Here is a 24,599-nt window from a genome sequence, read left to right as displayed (position 1 = left end):
TCTAAGCACATTTCACATATGAGAAGTTTTAATTCTTGCCTTAGCTGTATATGGTGTATACTCTTATTATTTCCCAATTTATGGTTAGAAAAACTGCCTCAGAAGGTTGGAAGCTTGCCCAGTGTCAGCCCAATGCTAAAAGGCAGAGCTGTGGCAGTCTGATTTCATGGTCTGCATTTATCTACCCGTCATTGCCTTGAATGCTGGCCCATTCCTTAGGGGCTAATACATCAATTTAGACAAAAGATGATAGTGATTCAGGCTGAGATAGAGTGAACTGGATGGGTTTGAGATGGCCTCTAGGTAAAATCAAATGGAACTGCTGGTAGCTTAGAGAAAAGTAATGAGGAAGAAGACAATATCAGGAATGGCTCTCCAACTTCTGTCTTGATTAGATTATTTACTAAATGAGGGAACAACAAAGACGTTTGGTGAGGGAAATCAAAATTACAAGGTTTCTTTCATTGTTTGGGATACTGAAAAAAATGTCTTGGTAGATGTGTCAAAACTCAGCATTTCAGTGACCTCCTCTCTCTTTCTCAAGTTGAAGAAGAGTGTGAGGAAGGTCATCAGCCTGCCTGGAGGAGGGAAGGCGGCCACAGTGCCAAGGGCAGGCAGGTGCTCAGGCTGCCTTCAGGCCACCACAGGTCACTTACTTAGGTGGCTGGTGTTCTCTGAGTGCCCTACTCACAGTGGATTCTGTTCCTTGAGGCCAACTGTTTTTCCTTGCTGACCTTCCCCATTTTCCTTGTTATTTGTGCTGCAGATTCTCATGAATACGCAGGAGGCTGTTGACTCACCCATTAGCCCCTTCTGTACCCTACACAAGAAACAGCATCATTTCCCTAACATGAAGGAATAGAAAGGGGTCCCAGATGCTCAATCAGGTCCTCTCATGGCCGAACCCCAATACAACACCCTTTCCCTGTGATTCAGTTAGCCTATGGCAGACAACCAGAGCACAAGACATTTTGCTGTCATTTGCTCCATCAACCTGCCTGTGTTCATCCTCAATAGGGGAGTCAGAACACATATGGACAACTTTCCTCCCCTTCCTCTTCTCTTTCCCTTGACTCCAGGAACCAGAAGAAATCTAGTTATTTCTCTTTCCTTTACGCCTGGCACTTCCCCAGATTGTATGCTATTTCTTCCAAAGCTGGTAACCCTCATCTCTTTCCTGGAAGGACCAAAAAGCTGGAATACCTCTGAAAGAACATGGATCATTGAGAGGACGAGAATATACACCTGTAAAAATAGTTTAATTCTCTCAAAATAATTTCCCCATTGCACCCATTTACACCGACATTTAATTACCATCCCTTTATCACTCAATACAGATGTAGACATTAACGCTGGTTTATTGTCCTTGTCACTGCTTCGAATTTAGATACAAATTAGGGAATTGGGCAGGCCTCCTAGTTCCCCAGAGGAGTGACCCTTTAAAGGAGTTGAGTGATTTTAGAGAGTAGATATACTTGATCAGCAAGGTTTGTAATTGAGACTGAGACTGAAGACAAATGGTTCACATCATGGGATATTAACACAAAAGTTAAATGGACTCAACATAAAATTTCAATATTTGAAAAATGACTGTATTTAACTGAACACCCCACTGAGTTTGACTAAGATGTCTGTAAGATCTGTTGTTTCCAAGCAGGAAATACAAATCTAAAATATGTTTTGTACACTTATGAAACTTGAAAGCAGGCAACAAATTCCAGGGATTTGATGTGTTTTGGGATTTTCCTTTCTGTACATTATTGTCAGTGGAGTATCAAAAATCTCTGCAGACTATCAAAAATCTCTAAAAACATTTTTTTGGAGTATCAAAAATTCAATCTTGGCTTACACTTTATTTCTATTAAATTATGTCATGCACTCAAACATTAGTACTTTTTAAACATTTTTATTTATTTTTATTTTATTTATTTAAAAATTTTTTTAATTGGAGTTTAATTTGCCAACATATAGCATAACACCCAGTACTCTTCCTGTCAAGTGCCCCCCTCAGTGCCCGTCACCCAGTCACCCCATCCCCCCCACCCACTTCCCCTTCCACAACCCCTTGTTCGTTTCCCAAAGTTAGGAGTCTCTCATGTTCTGTCCCCCTCACTGATATTTCCCACTCATTTTCTCTCTTTTCTCATTTATTCCCTTCACTATTTTTTATATTTCCCAAATGAATGAGACCATATAATGTTTGTCCTTCTCCAATTGACTTACTTCTCTCAGCTTTGGTTAGCTTTCAAAATGATTTCCTAACTTGTGTTTTCACACATGTTTTTCATGCGAAGAACTTTGTGAGATCCATATTCATTTATGATTACCTACCTTCTACCTCTTTTGGCTTCAGCCTCTTTCCTCATTTTTAGTAAAAAGAATTTCTTCTTGGCTTATGATGTCATTTTCTCATATGCATCAGAATATTTCTGTAAGAATCAAACAAAGAAAAAGGATAGAAGTGGAGGATGGGTACTTAATTTGTATTAATTCTGCTTCTGTTAGTCTCAATTACTTTCCTTGGCTTCTTAAAGCTTCCCTCCTATTTGGTGACAGGCTTAAAAAAAATCTTAGCTCCTGAAGTAATCTCAAATGAGATTCAGTAGGTATTATATGTAAGTGATGAATCAGTAAATTCTACTCCTGAAACTAATTTACACTTTATGTTAACTAACTAGAATTTAAATAAAAACTTGAAACAACAACAGCAAAAATGAGATTCAATGAGATTGCTGTCCCTCTGCCCACAAATAAAACAAGAAGAGAAGGGATTTGAGATCAATTCCCCCTGCCATGGATTTTCTTCTTATGTCTGTTTTGCTGCCAATTATTCCAAGTTCACTCTTAACCGCCTTTTCTGGCTTGCCCATGTGATCAAATGGACATAGTATTAGCTTAGTTCCTACTCTGAAGACTATTAACCGGCTTTGAATAAGCATATGAATTTTCATGCACTAATGGATATCTTAGGTCATTCTATTCTTATTTTTTTAAAAAAAGATTTTATAAACAGAAGTGATATCTCATTTTTGTTTGAATGATCATGATTATGATTCTGAATGAAGTGGTATTTTAAGCAGTTTGAACATCTTTAGCAAATTATTTTTGTGACTGTCTCATTTACCCAATCCAACCATTTCTGGGAACTTTTCCTAAGGATTCCATTGCACTCTGCTCCTTGCCATTAGAGAATGCTTTGCTCCAGGTGGTAATTACGTGGCTTCCTAAAGGTGTCCCCTTGAGGTCAGAAGCCCTGTATGTATCAATCTGAATGGCTAACCAGCAACTGGAGTCTCAGCAAGTGCTGAAAAAAAATGGACAATTGATAACATCAGTTAAAACCTCTTTTTTTCCAAAAAACATTTGTCTTTTCTTCAGTCTAAACTACAGATCTTCTTACTTAAGTGCATCTCCTCTAAAATGGGTACTTTTCCCCCTAACATCAGACATATAAATACAGTACTTTATTCAATTTAAGACAGAAATTCACTTCCTTTAGTTAAATATGTAGCCCTGCAACATAAATGGATAAATAGAGAATAATTATTTGGGGCATAATGAATACCCTAAAGAATAGGTGTCAGAATACAATATAAAATTATTAAATAAGAAATTTATTTGCTGGTTTGAAATATGTACTCAAGAAATAGAATGAGGGAAGCCTCTATTAATGAGCTATTAATTTCTCAATTAATGTGGGCAATTGTAAAATCATGGATTTCACCCTGTGGTTACTAATAGAATATAGAATTCTTTGAGAGACAGAATTATGTAAAGTGTGTGATTGTTTCCACAATTAATACATGTTACAAAGATGCTTTAAATAATGCCCGATCATTTTTAAAAAAGATTTTATTTTATTTAATCATGAGAGACACACACAGAGAGAGAGAGGCACAGGCACAGTCAGAGGGAGAAGCAGGCTCCATGCAGGGAGCCTGACGTTGGACTTGATCTCGGGTCTCCAGTATCACCCCCTGGGCTGAAGGTGGCGCTAAACCGCTGAGCCACCCCGGCTGCCCTGCTCAATCATTTTATGAGGAAATTAGTTCCTTTCATGAGAAAGTTGGGAAAATGATATAGCAGGACCATTTTCATTGTTAATTTATGAAGTGGCAGGTTGAGAATTATTGACAAGACTGGTCTTATGATAGGCCCAGAATATGATTTTTGAGTTTTCCTTCATGTTCTTTCAGTTTTCAAGAATTATAATCTATACTTTTTGCTGAAAATAGACAATTGTTGTATATTGTAAAAATTTAAAAATGCACTAGAAGTTTTTCTACTGTTTACGCTTCTAGATAACTGCTACCATTTGATGTACAACTCTCAGATTTTGTTAATTATGTATATAATTTTTTTGGTATAATTCTATAAATTCTTTAGTCTTCTTTATGTTTCCTTTAGTTAAAAAGCAGTTTTTATTGTCAACATGAATATGTTCATTCTGTAGTTTCTTTTATTTAAGAATTATTTGAGAGACAGAGAGAGAGAACATGTAGAAGGGAGGGGCAGAAGCAGAGGCAAAGGGAGAGAAAAACATGAGCTGATTCCATGCTGAGCATGGAGCCCGATGGGGGGTTCGATCTCATCCCTGAGATCACAACATCATCACTAGAGTCAGTTGCTTAGCCAACTGTGCCACCCAGCTGCCCCTATCCTATAGTTTCAATGGCTATTAAATATTTCATGGAATGAAGGCATTGAATTCCTACTTCCCAGATCTCAAACGGTTAGATATTTAATTTTTCACTTAAAACTCATGTTGCATCATATATCCTTAAAAGTATGTGCCTTTAGAGAAATATATTGAAAATATATTGTGAAATTGATGCACTGGCACATTTCAAAATTGCATTCCTCCTCTTGGTCACTCTCTATATAGCTTTTTGGCTTTCCACATCAGCCAGAGGAGGAGAACACCCATTCCTCCAAGGAAGACCACTTGAAGTTCAGATCTGCAAATATTGCACTTTGCATCCAAGTGGAAAAGCAACCGGTATAATACATGTGGACAAAATTTCCTTTTTAGCACTTAAAGTTAACTTTGAATTAACTGCATTTAAATACAGTACAGATTTTCCCTAATTTACACAGTATTTTTTAAAAAGTCACTGTAAGATGATATTTTGGGAGGAAGGGGTGTAATCCCTAACAAATTTTCCCATATAATCTGCTTAACCAAATTGTCCATATTTCATGTGCTGCTTGTGTTTTCATATCACCCCACAATATCTACTTTATTAACATATCTAAACCAGTGTATTCACTTTATTAGTCTGTACTTCTGAAAAGCACATAGGTAGAGAAATCTCTCACTTTTTTTTTATTGTTCATCCTCATAGCATATATTTTAAATGAACAACTTCTCAGATTTATTTCTGAACCCTTTTTGGGGTGTTTTTTTTCCTCTACAGGAGGAACTACAGGGACTACATCTAGTTTCATGCTCAAAATATATTTGCCTATGTATTGACCCTAAACAATAGCTAATTTGTTGGCCTCGACTTGCCACTAGGGGAAAGCAATCCAGCTTAACTCGTGTCAAGTAAAAGGTAAATAATTTGTACCATACTAAGCCTATTTAGAGAGCTGATGGTAAGGAACTTGAATATATCTCTGATCTGTAAGAAAGTGAAGCATGTTGAATTGAGTCAAGAAATAAATCATTTCAGACAATTTGAATAATTGGTTTTTAATATTTTTAAATTGAGGGGACATACATGCAATAATGTATATACTCAATGCTACTCTGAAGTATATAGCTCAATTATTTTACATATGTATGTACATGTGTACATAGAATAAGATGTAGAACATATTCAGGGTTATATGAGTCTCTCAGACACATTCCCAGTCTATGCAACCCCCCCACACACACATGCACACACACATACACATACACACACACTCTAAAAGTAACTTTTGAAATTCTGACTTCCATGTTTTATTAAATTTGTCTTTGCCTGAGCTTTTCCTGTTGTGTAAATATTCCATTCACTTCTTTTTAAAAAAGATTTTAATTATTTATATGGGAGAGAGATCATGAGCAGGGGGAAGAGCAGGGGGAGAGGAACAAGCAGACTCCCCACTGAGCAGAGAGCCTGATGCAGGGCTCAATATCAGGACCCTAAGATCATAACCTGAGCCAAAATCAAGAGTCAGGCACCCCTCCATTGACTTCTTGGTAGACTTTAGTAGTCTATTTTGGGCTGATAATGGCACTGCTGCTATGAGTTAGTTCTTGTGTGGGTAGAGACACACATTCATGGACACATGTTTGGGTACCCTGATACACTCATGTCTTTATTTTTTTATTTTTTATTATTTTTCATCTTTTCTAAAGACACGGAGAGAGAGAAAGGCAGAGACACAGGCAGAGGGAGAAGCAGGCTCCATGCAGGGAGCCCGACATGGGACATGATCCCAGGACCCCAGGATCATGCCCTGGGCCGAAGGCGGCACTAAACCGCTGAGCCACCTGGGCTGCCCCACTCACTTCTTTAGTGGTGCAATTGCTAGGTCATAAAATTGGAATATAATTCACTTTATTAGAAACCCCAAACTGTTTCAACGTTTGCAGTACTGTTTTACACCCCAATTGGCTAGGTAAGGGTGTTTGTGCTGTTCCACATACTCACCACAACTTGACATTGTTAATCATTTTAGCTACTTGGTTGGGTATAGTGAAAATTTGCTGTTTTGCATTAGATTGCAGATAAAAACAGTAGTTTATTACAATATTGCAAAATAAAAGATCTCTCAGGGATCCTCAATTCCTTAATGCTTTATACACATACATTTTGAGTTTATTATTATTCCTGTTGTTTCATCTTATTGTTTTTTTCCCCTGTATTTTAACATTTGTGTTCTGGGGATTTTTCATATGACTGAGGATACTTACTACTCGGTGGCTGTTATATCTTGTGTGCAGTGATAAACCTCATCTTGGCTTTTCATCCTTTCATCCCTTCGATTGCAGTTAAACTACATGCAGTGAGTTTAATTGTCTTTTGAAATGTATTCAAAGGATTCTGCTACGACTTGATGCTAAGGAAAAGTTACTATGTATAGAATCTAGCTAGGAAATAGAGTGGTGGGGGACGCCTGGGTGGCTCAGTGGTTGAGTGACTGCCTTTGGCTCCGGGCATGATCCCAGGGTCCTGGTATCGAATCCCACCTCGGGCTCCCCGCAGGGAGTCTGCTTCTCCCTCTTCTATCTCCCTGCCTCTCTCTGTGTCTCTCATGAATAAATAAATAAAATTAAAAAAAAAGAAATAGAGTGGTGGACAAATATATTTTAGCGACACGAATATTCATCGTGGGAGGAATATCTGTAATAGCCTTTTTTTGAGCTATTGTCTAATTTATTTTGTTTATACTTTAATTGCTATTTCTGAATGAGAGAGATTATTGATAAAAATCTTTGTCTAAATAATTCTTAAAAAACTCAAGATAAATAAAATTAAAACTCTTAATGATTAGGAAACACTAAGTCATACTTTGTCATCATTACTTTTTTCTTCTTAATGCTACGTAGAATAATGGTGCTCTGTAAAATACATGGCTTCTTAAACACAGTGAGTTACAGTATTACCCTCTGTTCTTTTAAGATGTTCATGCTTTTCAGTGCTTTGTCCATTTCTCTAACCTCCTGCTGCCAGGATCAGTTTAGGCTGTTGGCTAGGCAAAGAAATGTGGGATCTCCATCTGGGAATGAGGGGGGTCGCTCGATTTTCTAGATTGAGGCCGTTAAGCAAGTTGAGGACTGTCTGCAAATAGCATTCATGGAATGAAAAATAGGGGCGATAATGGGAAACCTAATGCCAAACCTAATGAACAGCTTCCTATTTGCTGTTCTGAATTCACTCAGCCCATTTTTGGTAATTGTAACAGTGAGTATCACAAGCAGTTCTTGCTGACTTCTTCAACCATATCAATCTTTTTCTACAGTCCGTACTTAGAACTGCAAGGGATCACATTTCACATTTTGGGCCATAGTGAAGGCATTTCGAAATCCTGTTGCTAATTTTTCTTCTCTGTTTAAACGAGTTCATGATTTTTCATGTAGGTTGGCCCCCAGAGTTTGCACTTCCCACACGGTCTGTGTAACTGGCCACAGCTCTCTGGGAAATGTTTTTCCTACTGTTTACCTGCATGCAGACGCAGTATGGTCAGCTTGTAATTATTCATACCTCCCCTCAGTTTCTAGTTCTATATAAGTCATTAAAAACAGTTTGTCGGGGATCCCTGGGTGGCGCAGCGGTTTAGCGCCTGCCTTTGGCCCAGGGCGCGATCCTGGAGACCCGGGATCGAATCCCACGTCGGGCTCCCGGTGCATGGAGCCTGCTTCTCCCTCTGCCTATGTCTCTGCCTCTCTCTCTCTCTCTATGTCTATCATAAATAAATAAATCTTAAAAAAAAAATTTTTTAAATAAATAAATAAATAAAAAGTTTGTCTTGCTGAATTCTATCCAAAACTATTGGGAACACATTTCTGGTTTTAGCATTTGATTCTTATTCCTTGAAGAAATCGACATGTCAGTCCAGAAACTATGTTTCACAGAATTTCCTAAAAGACCAAAGAGAGTACTCACTTTCATTAAAGCAAATTAGCATATATTAGACATCATTATTGCTCTTTGGTGAATATTTTGTGATAGAACATATTTTGGTCTTTAGTAATTATATGTTGAGGGATGTTTGTTATCCCTAAACTTCCCAGTTGATCAGCACATAATACACAGGGTTGGGGTGGGTAGGAAGGAAGATAGAAAAGATGATGAGAAATGATCTGTTTTTGTTCTTCCCCACCTCTTGGATATTCTCACCTGTATGGGATTTTTTATACTAAGATGTCCAGTTTGGGGATACTTCATATAATCTTGATACATATTAGTTTGAATCATATTAAATTGTTTTTTAGGTCATGGATGATCACAAATGGTGATTTCATGTGGTTCAAGATAATACTTAGGAATAAAAGTTAAATGCTACAAGAATGTGCCATAAAAAACTATAAGTGCCATTTTTAAAAACAAATACCAATGTTTTAATTATTAATGGGAACCAGAAATTGAGACTATTAGCTTCTCATGTTGGTATTTTATCAGCTTTTATATTCATACCATGAGAAAATTTATACATACACACATATAAATAAAATATAAGTATAAAATATAAATTTTATATTTTATAAAATATAAATAATGTGTTAGTTATTAGGTTAATACCCCCATTAATTGCTAAGATTTATTGATCACTGCTTTTGTGCAAGATTTTGCTCTAAATAGTTTCAATGTTTCAGTTGATTTAGTCCTTTCCACAAGTCTACGATCATAATGATTTTGGTGCTATTAAGGTTCTCCATTTGATAGGTGAGTAAACTGAGTCTCAGAACAATATGTAAATTTCTTAAGACTACTTGGCTAGTGGGCACCAATATCAGCTCCAGTCCTGCTCTGGCTCCTTATGTCAGCCAATTTCTCTTTCCTTCCTTTCCACCCCACTTTTCCCCACATCTTGTAGTTGTAGTGCACAGTCCTGAATTCTTCTTTCCTAAGTAATTTCTCCCCATCCTGCGAACCTTAATGTCCTATGAGTATTTGGATGCAGCTGTCACTGAGGCAAGAGAGGGGTGCTGGGATACATCTCCCACAATGGCTACCAATGCATTTACTGAGATTTGTGGGGACAGGGGTGTGTTCCTGGAGCACTGTATTCCCTGTGACCTGTGCTGTGACCAGCGGCACAGAGATTTTAGGATCCTAGCTGTGCAAGTTGGTGAGAGAGATACAGCAGATAAAAAGGATTGGGACGCCTGGGTGGCTCAGTGGTTGAATGTCTGCCTTTGGCTCAGGGCGTGACTCCGGGATCTGGGATCTGGGATCGAGCTCCACATCGGGTTCCTTGCAGGGAGACTGCTTCTTCCTCTGTCTGTGTCTCTGCCTCTCTCTCTCTCTCTCTGTGCCAGAGAATGAATGAATGAATAAATAAAATCTTTTTTAAAAAAAGGATTAAAGGGTAACTGGACCTCTGGGGAATGCTCCCGAAACAAGCTGCCCCCACCTCATACCGATCCCCATAAAAGACAAGGAACTTTTCATGGCTTGCAAGTTTCCTGATGAAAAAACACTTCCAGAAAGACAAAATGGCAAACTACCGAAAATAAAATCAGATATGTATTGTGGATTTTCCTTCCTCATTTTAGAGTACTTGGTAGCTTATAGACTAAACTGACATATAAGGTATATTTAGTAATTAAAAATAATTTTTTAAGTGCTTGGCAATTACCAGGCCGAAAAATACTATAACAGAAAAATCGAGTTTTGTTATTAAATTGCACATCTTGTAACTCATACTCTGTTCCTCCAGCGGCTTAGCAAGGGCATTTCATGAATTCCTTCTGCATGCAAAGCTTGTTCCATATAACAAAAGCTACTCTCTCAAACTCCACAATTCACAAAAGGGCATTCCAAGACTGCCTTCCTGGGTGTGAGAGTGTTTTGGCTTGTTCCGAGAGAAGAATAAATTTCTTGGCTGCGATAGTTGTTCTTAGGGACTGTCACTTTTCCTGGCTGTTAAAGTATCTAACTGATTTGTGTCACCAAGTATAAGTCATCCAAAGCTATAACAAAGATCATAGTACATGGCATGCTTGATTGGAGATATTATTCTCCTCTCTCTGGAGACAAGTCCATAAAAGGTGCCTTGCTCCTATGACATTCTCAGCAGCTCCCTGATACCAGTAAGGTCACATGATTTCATTTTACTTTTCATAGAATTTTCAGCTGGAAGGATTTTGATTCCTAAACTGCAGGGCCGTCAGGAATATTACCTTAGATTGTATATTAGATTTATTTTCTCTAATGATTCACTCTGGTCCTTTGTACCCTGTGCTGTGCTTCTTTATTTATTATGTAACTTTTAGGTAATAGAAATGTCATTTTACAGGCACCTTGCCCTGGATCAATTCATGGCTATGTTTACTCTTATATTAACTTATTTTTCCTAATATCATACTCTTATTTGGTGGTGGAGAGACTACCTAGATTCAGGAGTTGGGTATTATCTAGTTAAACTTCTCCTGAGTTTCTAATGCTAAATGCAGGTATGTTGTTAAAACTTCCTTCAGGCTATCACTGAAGGATTTTATAAAGTTAACATAGTTATTAAGCCAACTCAGATATTGTATATTGATGTAGGCACCATCCAGTCTTTTCTTTCCAACGGAATAAAAATAATCAATTTTGACTATATATCATGTGATTAGATTCAAATATTTGTTTAACATTTAAAAAATATTCAATGAGAAAATTCTATGTGTCAGTCACCTTTCTGGGAGGATCAGGATTCAACAGTAAACACAGAAGATGAAAATACTTGACTTCAAGTTGAGAATTGGCTTTTCTACAAGTAAAGGGACTGTATTTGATGTTTGTAATATGCCTTCTCTGACCATAGGCAAATGTTGAGAAGTAATTTAACTGAAATTCTGGAGAGAAACTTAAAAATAACCTAGTCAGACTCATAAAGATTATATAAATTATTAAGGAATGATATTGTAAGATTATCATAGTGTGACAGATTTATGGCCATTCATATTTGAGAATAAATTTACCTTTTGTTTAAAATTAATTTTAATTATAGATGGATGCATTTCCAAAAGTTGCAATAAAGGCATTTAAGAGTCTGCATTGTATCTTTTACAGTTAAATAAAATGATATCGGGGGCAGCTGCGTGGCTCAGTTGGTAGTGATCTCAGGGTCATGAGATCAAGCTCCACATTGGGGTTCATGCTGAGTGTGAAGCCTGCTTAAGATTCTCTCTCTCTCTCCCTCTGCCCTTCACCTGCTTTCTCTCTCTCCCCATGTCTCTAAAACAAAACAAAAGAAAACAACACAAAAAATACAATTCAAACCAAGGACCATGGACACTGTCAATAATTATGTACCTTGCAAGTAACCACTCCCTACAACACACCCACCTACATATAGCCACTGTTTCTGATCTAGGAAAGTATGATATTGCAAAGCAAAGAGAAAATAGCAAATGATTTCTACAGTAAGAAGACTATAGGATATGAGAATTAAAACTTAACAGGTCACAAAAATTCTCCATAGGCACCAATTATAAAGAACAAAACTTTAACATATCTTCTGAACCAGAATTAAATATCCTTAAATAAGCAATTGTAGGCATGATGAAAATCTTTATTCAGAAATATTGACAAAAACTCAGAAAATAAATGAACAAAGTTAAAACAAATAAACAAAAATTAGGAAGATATTAAATGAGAATTAAACCAAAAAAAAAAGTTGAAAACATTTTTAAAGATTGAAGAAAAAATTGTAGAAAAAGAAAAAATCACTATTTTGGACTAAAATACAAAATCACCAAAAGATTTGACCAAAAGCATAATAAAGATATTTTCAAAATAATAAAGGAAATAAATTTTTAATGATTTAAAATGGATCTGTAAATAAATGATCTATCTAGAAAGTAGGAAACAAATTCAATTATATTTTTATTGGAAAGTTAGAGAGGAAAAAGTAATGCTAAATAAAAATATTTAATACTATAATCCAATTTTTTTTCTGGAAATAAAGGATCTAAAATTATTTTTAAAGGGGCCACCATGTACCTGGAAAAGTTGACCTCCAGCTTTCAAAACTAGGACATATTCTGATAAGATGATATTAATAAGAAATGAAAGTAAAGTCTCAAGGCCTAAGGCAAAGAGATCAAGTCATCTTCAAAGGAAAGATCAAGTTGACAGTGCACTTAAATGAAATCTACAAATCAAGGGAAACTTCAGCATTTTCAATAAAATAGGAAAAATAAAGTATAAAGAGAGTATTTATGAAAAATACCAAAGAGAGGTCTGTTTATCTAATCAAACATTAAAGGGAAAATTTTCTAAAGGAACTGAGGGAGGGAAGTAAATATATCTAATTGTAGAGCTCATTCTAAAATAAATGTGGATTCTAATGTGGAAAATATTATTTAACAATATAAAAATACTGCTGTGAGTAATGTAAAAAAATGTATGGGTAATGTGAAACTATTAGGAGTAATGTACAAAAAAGAAAGTGATACAATGATTTGTTGTCACATTGTTAATAAGTGGGAGTCAAATAAATCACATAAAACTGACCCCAGTGTTAGACGCCCAAGTGAGGATAAAGGAGATTGAAGGACAGCATTATAACTATATCAGTAAATATGTAAAAACCTCAAGAGCTAAATACAGGCATCCCTAAAGACTCAAAATGAAGCAAAAGAACTAAATGAGTTAGAGCTTGAATGAAGAAAAGAATCACATGAATAAAAAAATTCTGATAAATAATAATCAAATCAGTCATGTAACTAAATGCATATGGTCCTCACTCAAATATTAAAAAGAGAAATTTCAAATTAGCCCCCACAATGCTATGTACAAGGGACAAACCCTAAAATGAAGAGATTCAGAAAGTTTAAAAGCAAGAGGATGGGCAAAAGAAAACAAAAATAGGAATAACAAGAAAGCTGGGATTGTAATCCTCACGTGAAGAAAAAGTTCAGGATTCTGGCTGACAAGTATTAAAATATAACAAGGTTCAGAGGTGAATTGTGTTTGCTAGCTGGCTTTACCCAAAATAAAGTCAACTTTGTCTCTTCATCGCTGGAGGTGACTTTGCAGCTTGGGGGGCTGGATGCCGCCCTAGCAGTTAGGAGCCAGATTCCCTGATCACATTTCAGAGCTATGGTTCCCAGGTCCTTGAGAAAGCTGTTCCTGGCATAGGGAAGATTTATATCTCAAAAGGGAAGAGAAAGAATTTAAGATTACGTTTCTAACGTAAGTACTAAGAAAGGGAGGTCCAGCCTAGAGTAGGGAAAAAAAAATCTAAGTTTAGTTGAAGACGGGAAGTTAAGGCCTTCTTAGATTTTCTTTATTGCTCAGATCTAATCAAATAAATTAGGATAAAGAAAGTAAGACATGATCTAAGAAGCCTTTGGACGTAGTATTCTGATTGACCACTCTTGGTATGATGTATTCTAAGCATGCAAACTAGTGCAAAGTAATTTTAAATATTTCCTAGTTTGTTACTGATGTTATGTATGTTATGTCACGTTATGTTTCAGAAGCAGCGATTTTGACACAAATCTGTGTATATTGTAAGGCTGAGCAAGTGGTAACTAAATGCAAAGTGTGTGTAGCAGGGGACACATAATTGAAACTTGGAGTGAGCAAGGCAGTTTTCAAGGATGTTATTGGCAAAAGTGGGGAAGTTCAGATAATGTATCAGTTTTATTTTATTTTATTTTATTATTTTTAAATATTTTATTTATGAATCACGAGAGACGCAGAGAGAGGCAGAGAGAGAAGCAGGCTCCCTGTGGGGTGCTTGATGCTGGACTTGATCCCAGGACCCAGGATCACATCCTGAGCCGAAGGCAGACGCCCAGCCACTGAGCCACCCAGGTGTCCCAATATATCAGTTTTAATTTGTGTATACTTGATGATTGTATTTTAGATGTCCTTGTTTTTAGCTACACCTTGAAATCTTTATGAAATCACATGTCTGCAGTATATTCTCAAGTTTTTAGAGTTATGAATGACAGAAAGAGAGAGAACACATAAATTTGGCAATGCTAATAATGGTAATGGTAATGGTAATAATGATTATTAAATCAAGTAAATCTAGGTAAATGCTATTCATCATACTGTTCTTTCGACTCTATCGTATGTTTAAAATTTTCCAAAATTCTCCACCCTTTTGCCAGACATTGAGCATTTCCTCATTTGGAGCTGTAGACCAAAGTCCTTCATCATCACATTGTGTTCCCAAAGCTAGCATTTGAAGTCTTGGTTTCTGAAGCATGAGCCATACTGCCCAGAGGGCACTTGAAACAATCCACATTTGAATTTTATTTCTATTTATCTTTTTATCTTCTTTTGTATTTTAGCATGAAATCTCCAATGTATATAATAGATTACTATAGACATTTATGCATGTAACTTATACATAAATACATAGCTACATTAGCGTCATTTCTCCAATGAAGTTGGACAATCCAAAATATGACACTTGAGCTTTCGGGCAGAGCATTTATGTGTCAAGTCCTGTAGCGAAATACAAAGCCAAGTTTTCTAAAATCAAAACATTCTCTCCAGAGAGAGAATGCCTTTCTCATTAAGACCACTGTGTCCTCTGTGAATTTTAATAGCCTAGTATGCAAGACTATAATTTCACTTTTTATTATTTCTGTGTCTTACTGAACCCTGAATAATGGTCTCTGCATAAACTCCATTTGTCATTGGAAGAAGTGTCAGTAGATTTCACTACAGATGGAAGTTTTTGAAAAGTTATTCACCTTCCTCAAGACAGAACTTTAAAGGGGTGGAGTGAGGGAAGAACAGATAATTTTGGCACAGTCCACAAGTGCTTTTAAAGGTATAAACAACAGGCAAATTGTAGACCTGTTCCTGAAGCTGCAAGTCCCATGCTACAGCAGAGGACAGAGTAACCAAGTAAACAATGTGGCAGCGATGGCTTCGTGGATCCAGGTGCACATGTGAAACTGAAGGCAGAATCATGGTCCCCAGAGTCCAGTGAGTGTGGCCAAGAGTCTGATAAATGTGGACTGGCCTATAGAGGAAGATGAGGATGAAGAATGTAATGAATTGATTAATTTTTTTCAATTTAGAAAACTTCAGCTTTGTAATAAGTTTGTAAAAAAAATACTTTACTGAATTTTCCTGGAATTGAATATATCATTTTTCTGTTAGCAAGCAGAATGGAATTCAAAGTAAATTCCATAAATCGTTATGAAAAAGATACATTTTGGATGATTAAAATTGTGATGTGAAAATCCCCATCTGCTACCTAAAAAAATTGAATTTTTCTTACTCCTACTACCAGAAATAATCATGAATTATTTTATGAGAGCTTTCTTACGCCTGTTGGAAAACTAAAAATAAATGTCTTACATATATCCATCAAATAAATAGCATTTGATAAATATTTATTGAGTGTTTATTTGTTCATGACCCTGTTTTAAGTGTTGGGAATGCTGTGGTAATAAAATAAAGTTCTAACAGATTTGCTAAGAAAATTTCAAGATCATTGCTTTAATTCAGGTAAATTGTTAAATATATTTTGGCAAATGAAGGGCAGCAAGTATTTATAATCATGTAACTTCTCATCCTAAGCAGTTTCTTGTTAACATTTGGATTTTATTACTCTTCTTAAAGTAGAGCATCTACTTAATAAGCAGCATCTCTGTCACTTTTTCTTTCCATCTAAAAAAAGTCCTGGAATGTTTATCTCCTGTCCATCAGTGGATACTGAGACTAGTTAGGTGGGGGTTGGGTACTGATATCTTTTTTTTTTTTTTATACATTGTATACATTTATTGGAGTTCAATATATCAACATATAGCATAACACCCAGTGCTTATCCCACCAAGTGCCCCCCTCAGGGCCTGTCACCCAGTCACCCCAACCTCCTTGCCCACCTCCCTTTACACTAAGCCTTGTTTGTTTCCAGAGTTAGGAGTCAATCATGGTTTGTCTCCCTCTCTGATATTTCCCACTCATTTTCTCTCCTTTCCCCTTTATTACCTTTCACTATTTTTTATATTCCCCAAATGAATGAGACCATATAATGTTTGTCCTTCTTTGATTGACTTACTTCACTCAGCATAATATCCTCCAGTTCCATCCACATCGAAGCAAATGGTGGGTATTTGTTATTTCTAATGGCTGAGGAATATTCCATTGTATACATAGACCACATCTTCTTTATCTTCTGTCGATGGACACCGAGGCTCCTTCCACAGTTTGGCTATTGTGGACATGCTGCTGTGAACATTGGGGTGTAGGTGTCCCAGCGTTGCACTGCATCTGTATCTTTGTGGTAAATCCCCAGCAGTTCAATTGCTGGGTCATAGGGCAGGTCTATTTTTAACTCTTTGAGGAACCTCCACACAGTTTTCCAGAGTGGCTGCACCAGTTCACATTCCCACCAAGAGGGCAAGAGGGTTCCCCTTTCTCCACATCCTCTCCAACATTTGTGGTTTTCTGTCTTATTAATTTCCCCATTCTCACTGGTGTGAGGTGGCATCTCATTGTGGTTTTGATTTGTATTTCTCTGATGGCAAGTGATGCAGAGCATTTTCCCATGTGCATGTTGGCCATGTCTATGTCTTCCTCTGTGAGATTTCTCTTCATGTCTTTTGTCCATTTCATGATTGGATTGTTTGTTTCTTTGCCGTTGAGTTTAATAAGTTCTTTATAGATCTTGGATACTAGCTCTTTATCTGATATGTCCTTTGTAAATATCTTCTCCCACTCTATAGGTTGTCTTTTAGTTTTGTTGACTGTTTCTTTGGCTATGCAGAAGATTCTTCAATAGGGAAAAACTGAGAGCCTTTCCCCTAAGATCAGGAACAAGATAGGGATGCCCACTCTCACCACTGTTGTTCAACATAGTACTAGAAGTCCTAGCCTCAGCAATCAGACAACAAAAAGACATTAAAGGCATTCAAGCTGGCAAAGAAGAAGTCAAACTCTCCCTCTTGCAGATGACATGATATTGTATATAGAAAACCCAAAGCCTCCACCCCAAGATCGCTAGAACTCATACAGCAATTTGGCAGTGTGGCAGGATACAAAATCAATGCCCAGAAATCAGTGGCATTTCTATACACTAACAATGAGACTGAAGAAAGAGAAATTAAGGAGTCAATCCCATTTACAATTGCACCCAAAAGCATAAGATACCTAGGAAAAAACCTAACCAAAGAGGTAAAGGATCTATACCCTAAAAACTACAGAACACTTCTGAAAGAAATTGAGGAAGACACAAAGAGATGGAAAAATATTCCATGCTCATGGATTGGAAGAATTAATATCATGAAAATGTCAATGCTACCCAGGGCAATTTACACATTCAATGCAATCCCTATCAAAATCCATGGACTTTCTTCAGAGAGTTGGAACAAATAATCTTAAGATTTGTGTGGAATCAGGAAAGACCCTAAATAGCCAGGGGAATATTGAAAAAGAAAACCAGAGCCTGGGGGCATCACAATGCCAAATTGCAGGTTGTACTACAAAGCTGTGGTCATCAAGACAGTGTGGTACTGGCACAAAAAGACACATAGATCAATGGAACAGAATAGAGAACCCAGAAATGGGCCCTCAATTCTATGGTCAACTAATACTCGATAAAGCTGGTACGTATATCCACTGGAAAAAGGACAGTCTCTTCAATAAATGGTGCTGGGAAAATTGGACAGCCATGTGCAGAAGAATGAAACTAGACCATTCTCTTACACCAGACACAAAGATAAACTCAAAATGGATGAAAGATCTAAATGTGAGACAAGAATCCATCAAAATCCTGGAGAAAAACACAGGCAACACCCTTTTTGAACTTGGCCACAAGTTCTTGCAACTTCTTCCAAGATACATCTATAAAGGCAAGGGAAACAAAAGCAAAAACAAATATTGGGACTTAAAGTACTGGCATCCTAAGGTTTGTAAGCCAAGCCTTGGCTGACCAGGATGGTGACTTTTTCCATTAAATAACAGGTTCAAAGACATCATTGCTCTGGTTATCCATGAACTTGGAATGGCCCTGGTTTGTTTGAATTTTTATTTTAAACACTTAAAATTTATTTTAAATGTATTTTTAAATGATTTAAATGTTTTTAAATCACCTTATGACTTTCCCAGTGGTTGAAGCTACATTAAAAATCATAGAATAAAAAAAGTTAGGTAAAAAGAGTTCTTAAAGTGTCTAGGTAGCAAAAAAAAAATTCAATATCAGGAGGCTATTTGAGAATTCTATAATAGGTATTCTGATTTCTACAAGATGAATTTAAAGAGTTAAATTAAGATAAAGTATATCCAAGTAAAGATTACCTTGGATACCCAAGGAAAATAACTCACAATTTGCGTAAAAAATAATCTTTGATATTTGGTTTAAGGCTTCTGTAAGACAACAACCTACTATGAAAAGGAGAAAAGGGCCCAATGCAAATAGATCATTCATATTTTCTCACGGAGGAATTATGTTCTTTAGTGGAATATATCAAGTTCTAAATATCTGTCAGTCTCAACAGAAATTACCTCCTCTCTGTTGACAACCCTTTGGAGACCTATTAAATGAATTTAGAGTAATTTTAATATTATGTTGATTCAAGTTCCTTTCAAATTTGTATATTCTGTTCTTTGCTGCTCCTGATGTATTTCATGGATTTTTTTTTATAATTTTATTTTTTTAAATTTATTTATTTATGATAGTTACAGAGAGAGAGAGAGAGAGAGAGAGAGGCAGAGACACAGGCAGAGGGAGAAGCAGGCTCCATGCACCGGGATCCCGATGTGGGATTCGATCCTGGGTCTCCAGGATCGCGCCCTGGGCCAAAGGTAGGCGCCAAACCTGTGCGCCACCCAGGGATCCCTATTTCATGGATTTTAAATGTGAATCATTAACTACCTGTCTTGGCAAACAATTTCCTTTTGCTTACATTTCATTGTTTTATCATAATTTTAATCTCTCAATTTACTGATTTATTAGTTACATTTTTGTGAGGTTTTATTTATTAAACACTCAAAGGAGTTTTTTTCTTCTGCTTTCTTGAGGTAACTTCTTTCACTCTGGGTTCCTTATCAGATATTTGCATTCTGTGTTCTTGTAAAAATGTATATATGTGTGCCATATGCATATTTGTATGCAGATATATTTATTATAAGGTTATATGGTTAATTACCACCATTTAAAAAAATCTTGATCATGCTTAATTGGGCAGCTTATTCCTAGGCCTATTTATTCTGAGATAATCTGAATGGATTCCACTTAGAATCTTTCACATCTTATCTTTGTTTCTCTTTTATTCATTCATTCAATTATTTATTAAAGAGAATGGAGTTGAGTGGATACTATGCTCTGTGTGTCAGGCACGGTGCATGGTTCTGGTGAATCAACACTGATAGAAGTGGACAAAATCCTTGTGATGATGGAACTTTCTGTTTTCTGGGGAGACCAAAAGACAAGTTAAACAGTTTGTATCTTAGTGAAATAAAAAACACAAAGGAAAAGAAATGAAGAAAATGAGATAGAAGGTGTGCTGGATTTTGGAATTTTAGACAAGAAAGATGATGCTGTTGAGGATGTGACTTTGGAGTCCAGACTTCTTACCTCTGGGCAACAACAGGAGGGCTGGAAAGGCTTCCACCAGCAGTGAGAGGGTTCTGCTGGGGAGAACTGTTCTGGCTGGGAAAACAGGTCTGGGTTTCTCTTGGAGGGTCCTAATAATTGATCTGCCTTCAGCTGGCTGTATAACCTGTATATGTAACTCGAGGTCACTTTCCCACCTTACTTGGCACAGAACTCTGGAAAATGCGCTGGTTTATAAACTTCATTCCTGGTAGATTATAAGTTAAGAATTTTACCCTGTAGTGCTTTTTTTTGTTCCTTATTAATTAAAAAAAAATAAGTCTTTTATCCACCTGGATTCAGTTCTTTATAATGAAATAAAACTCAAGTTATGTAGTTTTCATTAGTCTATTAAAATGAAGGGAAAAAAATCTCTGCATAGGAAAAAAAATCTTCAAAATCTAGCAATAAATGATCAAATAAGGATAAATGTTGCAACATTATTAGACATAAATGGCTTTTTAAACCATGTAGATGATTCCTACAGATTAATACAAAAAGAACTAGAAGGAAACCAAACAGCATTAGAAAAGTGGGCTTCTAAGAACAGACAGTCCGCAAAGAGAGAAATGTTTATTTCATTTATATATGTGAAAAGATGCTTTAATTCAAGGGGCATAAGAGAAATGTCAATTGAAACCACAGTGAGATAGCATTTGATTTTAGCTATTAGACTGGCAGCAATGAGAAACATTGATAATACTTTTGGTGAGGGTGTGGATAGTAACTGGCACTCTCACATATTTGATATAATTCTAAAGAGGTATGTCATTGGTGGCTAGCAGAGCCTGAGAGGACAACCCTGGGATGTACAGGGTTTCATGTATGTGATTGCATTATTAAAGATGTAATGCCAAGCTTGCAGAGAGATTCTTGGCTTGCTGGTTTTGATGGTACAAATGGCTATGTGAGGGAACCGCATGATATATAGAACTGGGGTTGACCTCTGGGATCTGAGGTTTGCTTTCAGCCAACAGTCTACAAAACCCTGAGACCCTCTATCCTAAAGTGCAAGATAATGAATTCTGCCAGTAACTTGAATGATCTTGGACAAGGATTCTTCCCCAGTTGAGAATTCAGATGAGATCCTAGCCCAGCTGACAGCTTGATTGAGATCTTACAGATAACTCAGCTAAGCTGTGACTGGACTTTAGTCCCATGGAAACTGTGAGAAAATAAATTCATCTTCTTTAAGCCCATTATTTTGCACTTGGTATTTTGATATATAGCAATATATAATACAGCATCTATGCACAAAAGTTTGGTGATATATATAAATAATATTAATAAACAATTTGGTCAGTAATTCCTATTCAAGGAATTTATTTTACAGTTTTACTATGAATATGTACAAAAATAATTCATTATAGTAAGTTTTTGTAATAGCAGCAGAATGGAAAAAACTCTGCATGTTTATTAATAAATATCTAATCAGTAGTGATAGATTATGGTATAATCACTAAAGAACATTATAAACAATGAAGATAGTATGTATATTAAATATATCTCCAAAATGATTCTTTAGGGGAAAAATCGGATGCAGGACGTCGTGTATAACTATGTTACTCTTATAAAAGGGCAAAAGAATGCACAGAGCTAAACTTGTATAGACATAGATTATCTTTGGAAAAATACATGAAATTGGTAATATTGGTCACCCCTTTGGAATGGCATGTGGGACTGGAGAAAGGCTTTGAGAAACTATGTTAGGGCCCACTTTATTTTGTATCTTTTGGATTTTTAATTATGTATATGTATTTCATATTTAAATATGTTATTGCTTTTAAATGATATGAACTAGAAACAGTTTTTAAAAATAATGAAGTTATCTCAGTAAACTTCAAGAAACTATAGGGAACTAATGTTTTCCAGAGTGTATGATTACTGGCATCTTCAACTCTTTGATGGTTAATGCATTTGTGAAGCAGTCTTGATGTTGTTTCTTTCACTTTTTATGTACATGCTGCATTATTCATTTATTCAACAAATAAATATTTGAGTGCTTGCAAGATGTTCGGCTACTTATCACAGCTTTAGGTTCTGTGAAGAATTTATATATGAATAAGATAATGTCCCTAGTCTCTGTACTTTATAAAGTAGCAAAGGCAGTGAAAGAAGGAAGAACCAGCTAACAAGGCAGGATGTGGTCAGAAGTCTAAATGAAGCACACAGGGTTTGTGGGTGCTTAGAGGAAGTTCTATCTCCTTTCTGGTACATTCAGGGTAAAGAAAAGTGCATTTAATTTGATGCTAAACTTTGGATAAAATATCACAATTTTAGGTGCATTTAGAAAGTCATTTCAAACATATGGAGTGGGTGATTCAAGCCACAGATCTATGGAAAACTGTTCTATGTTCCCATGAAGAAGGCACATCTGCTTTCTGGCTAGAAGGTAGAATTCTTAAAGGCGTGTAGTGAAAAGTGGAGGTAAGGGTAAATAAGAGATTTTTAGGAATGACTTGTGGACTTCCTTGAAAATAAGAAACTTTCTTTAATAAGAAATGATAAGCAATATGTGACTTCTGAGCGGAGTGATAGAACAGTCAGAACTGTGAATCAGGAATACTACTCTAACATAGTGTAACAATGTAAGATCAATTGTGGTTGCCTTGAACTTGGGGTTTTGTTGTTGTTTAGGAATTGCGATGGGAGCAGTCATATGGAAACATAAAAGTGGAACTCAGTAGAAAGTTAGTTGACTCTCAGCTGAAGATTTTGAAATAGATATGATCACTGGAAACATGAAAAAGAAAAAAGAGGGGTGCCAAGGAATTATATTTGTGAAAACTCTCATTTGAGGAACAAAATGAGTCATAAAGTCATATTTCTCTGGGAAAAAAATGTAAGAAAGGAATTAAGATTTTACCTCATTTAAGGTAGCTGAAAGATTCAGACACATTAACACATCATAATGAATTCACATTTTATGGTTTGTGGTTAAATTAACTCAAAATTAAATACATATGTGGACACACACAAGAAATAACACTTCTTATTTTTAGTAAGAGTCATTATCATTCAGTTAATTACTAACATTTTGTCTAATTTTTTAAATAGTCAGTTTCCTATGGAACATTGGAAAATACAAGTATTTGCCTCAAATTATTATTTTGGCACAAGGTTTCCAATGTATAAATAGATTTCTCTATAGGGGTGTGTGGAAAGAATTGTTTTAAAATTCAAAGTGTAAAAAGACATGATGATCCCACCAAAGCTTCCTCACATAGTTGATTTTTCTAATTCTTAATTAGAAATACTAATTTACTTGAATATTTTAATCACTTCTATAATGGGAAAACTGAAGTAGGGAATATCAATTGTTAATAATTTCAGAGCTGCTTCTAATCGTGGAGACAAAAAAGGGAAGATTTAAAAAAATATCCCTTAGCCATCTGGGTTAACATTCAAAATAGATTAAGGTTGAACTTTCAATGAAATTGTTACATTCATTTGCATGTCGAGTTTCCCAGCATGAAGTGACTTCTTTTTTAACAAAAGATAACCTGTACTTCAACCTCTATTACTATTATCAATGTGTCCTGTCACAGTGGCAATGCGTTCCTTTCAAGGCAAAAATGGCACTCTACCCCAGATCCCCTTTAGAAACTATTTCTGGTCCAGGCAGCTCTGCACACATTATAAATTCCTACTATGTGGAAGACTAGTCAGCATTTCTGTAGCAAAGGAGAATATAGACAGCATTTATCAGTACCAAGCACTCTGATGGATGTTAGTAAAGCAATGTTGGAAATGAAGACATGGCCTCTGCTTCACAGAATGTATAGTGTACTTTAGTAGACAAATATTTTTCAACTAATTTCTAACAAATTAAAGGCAGTGTGAATTAAAAGGTAACTCAACTCAAAAATGTCAGGCAGGGGTTGAGGAATGGAAGTATGACAAATCCTAGACTGCAACGATAACATCCATTGTTAGAAATACTTCTAAAAGAAGAGTTGTTTATATAAATGTTGGTGCCATTTAGAGAGATAGAAAATATAATAGAGGGAATTGAGGTAGGGAGTGCTGTATGGAAAATTGTCTCAGTAGCTTCCCAAGTGTACTATTAAACAGGCTATTTTGGAAATGTTCACAGACTAGATTAAGTTGCTAACATTATGTGCTTCACTTAATTCATTTTTAACGCATAAAGCAAAGCAAGGAGGAAGAGATGGGGTGAGTTAGCAACCTTAGAATGAGGTGCAAAAGGATAGAAAGAACATGCTACCCGCATCCTGTGTTATGCAATGCTTATAGGTTCCATCTCCTTCAGATGCACCGGTTTCCGCCACTGACAGTGTGATCATTAGGGGCAGAATTGAGGTTAAAGAAGGTGGTTTAGCAGTCAAGTTGAACCTGGAGTCAACCCATGCTGTATTGGTCAAGTA

At 36.2% G+C, this 24,599-nt stretch overlaps 1 long non-coding RNA gene across 17 annotated transcripts in view; it reads left to right on the top strand.

The window, feature by feature from the left end:
• LOC144302287 (uncharacterized) overlaps positions 1-24,599 on the top strand; it is an 80,201-nt gene that overhangs the window by 42,474 nt on the left and 13,128 nt on the right. For 3 of the 17 annotated variants that reach the window (XR_013369133.1, XR_013369136.1, XR_013369129.1), the window contains 2 exons: positions 4,886-4,999; positions 5,418-5,555. The exons of 10 other annotated variants lie outside the window; for them this stretch is intronic. This is a non-coding gene — a long non-coding RNA (uncharacterized LOC144302287). The remainder of the gene's footprint in view (positions 1-4,885; positions 5,000-5,417; positions 5,556-24,599) is intronic. 4 more of the 17 variants (XR_013369135.1, XR_013369137.1, XR_013369144.1 and 1 more) reach the window with 2 other exon arrangements.

This window comes from Canis aureus, chromosome 31 (assembly GCF_053574225.1).
Source record: "Canis aureus isolate CA01 chromosome 31, VMU_Caureus_v.1.0, whole genome shotgun sequence".
Taxonomy (NCBI): domain Eukaryota; kingdom Metazoa; phylum Chordata; class Mammalia; order Carnivora; family Canidae; genus Canis; species Canis aureus.
Note: the sequence above shows the minus strand (reverse complement) of the source record. Positions and strands in the feature narration are given on the sequence as shown.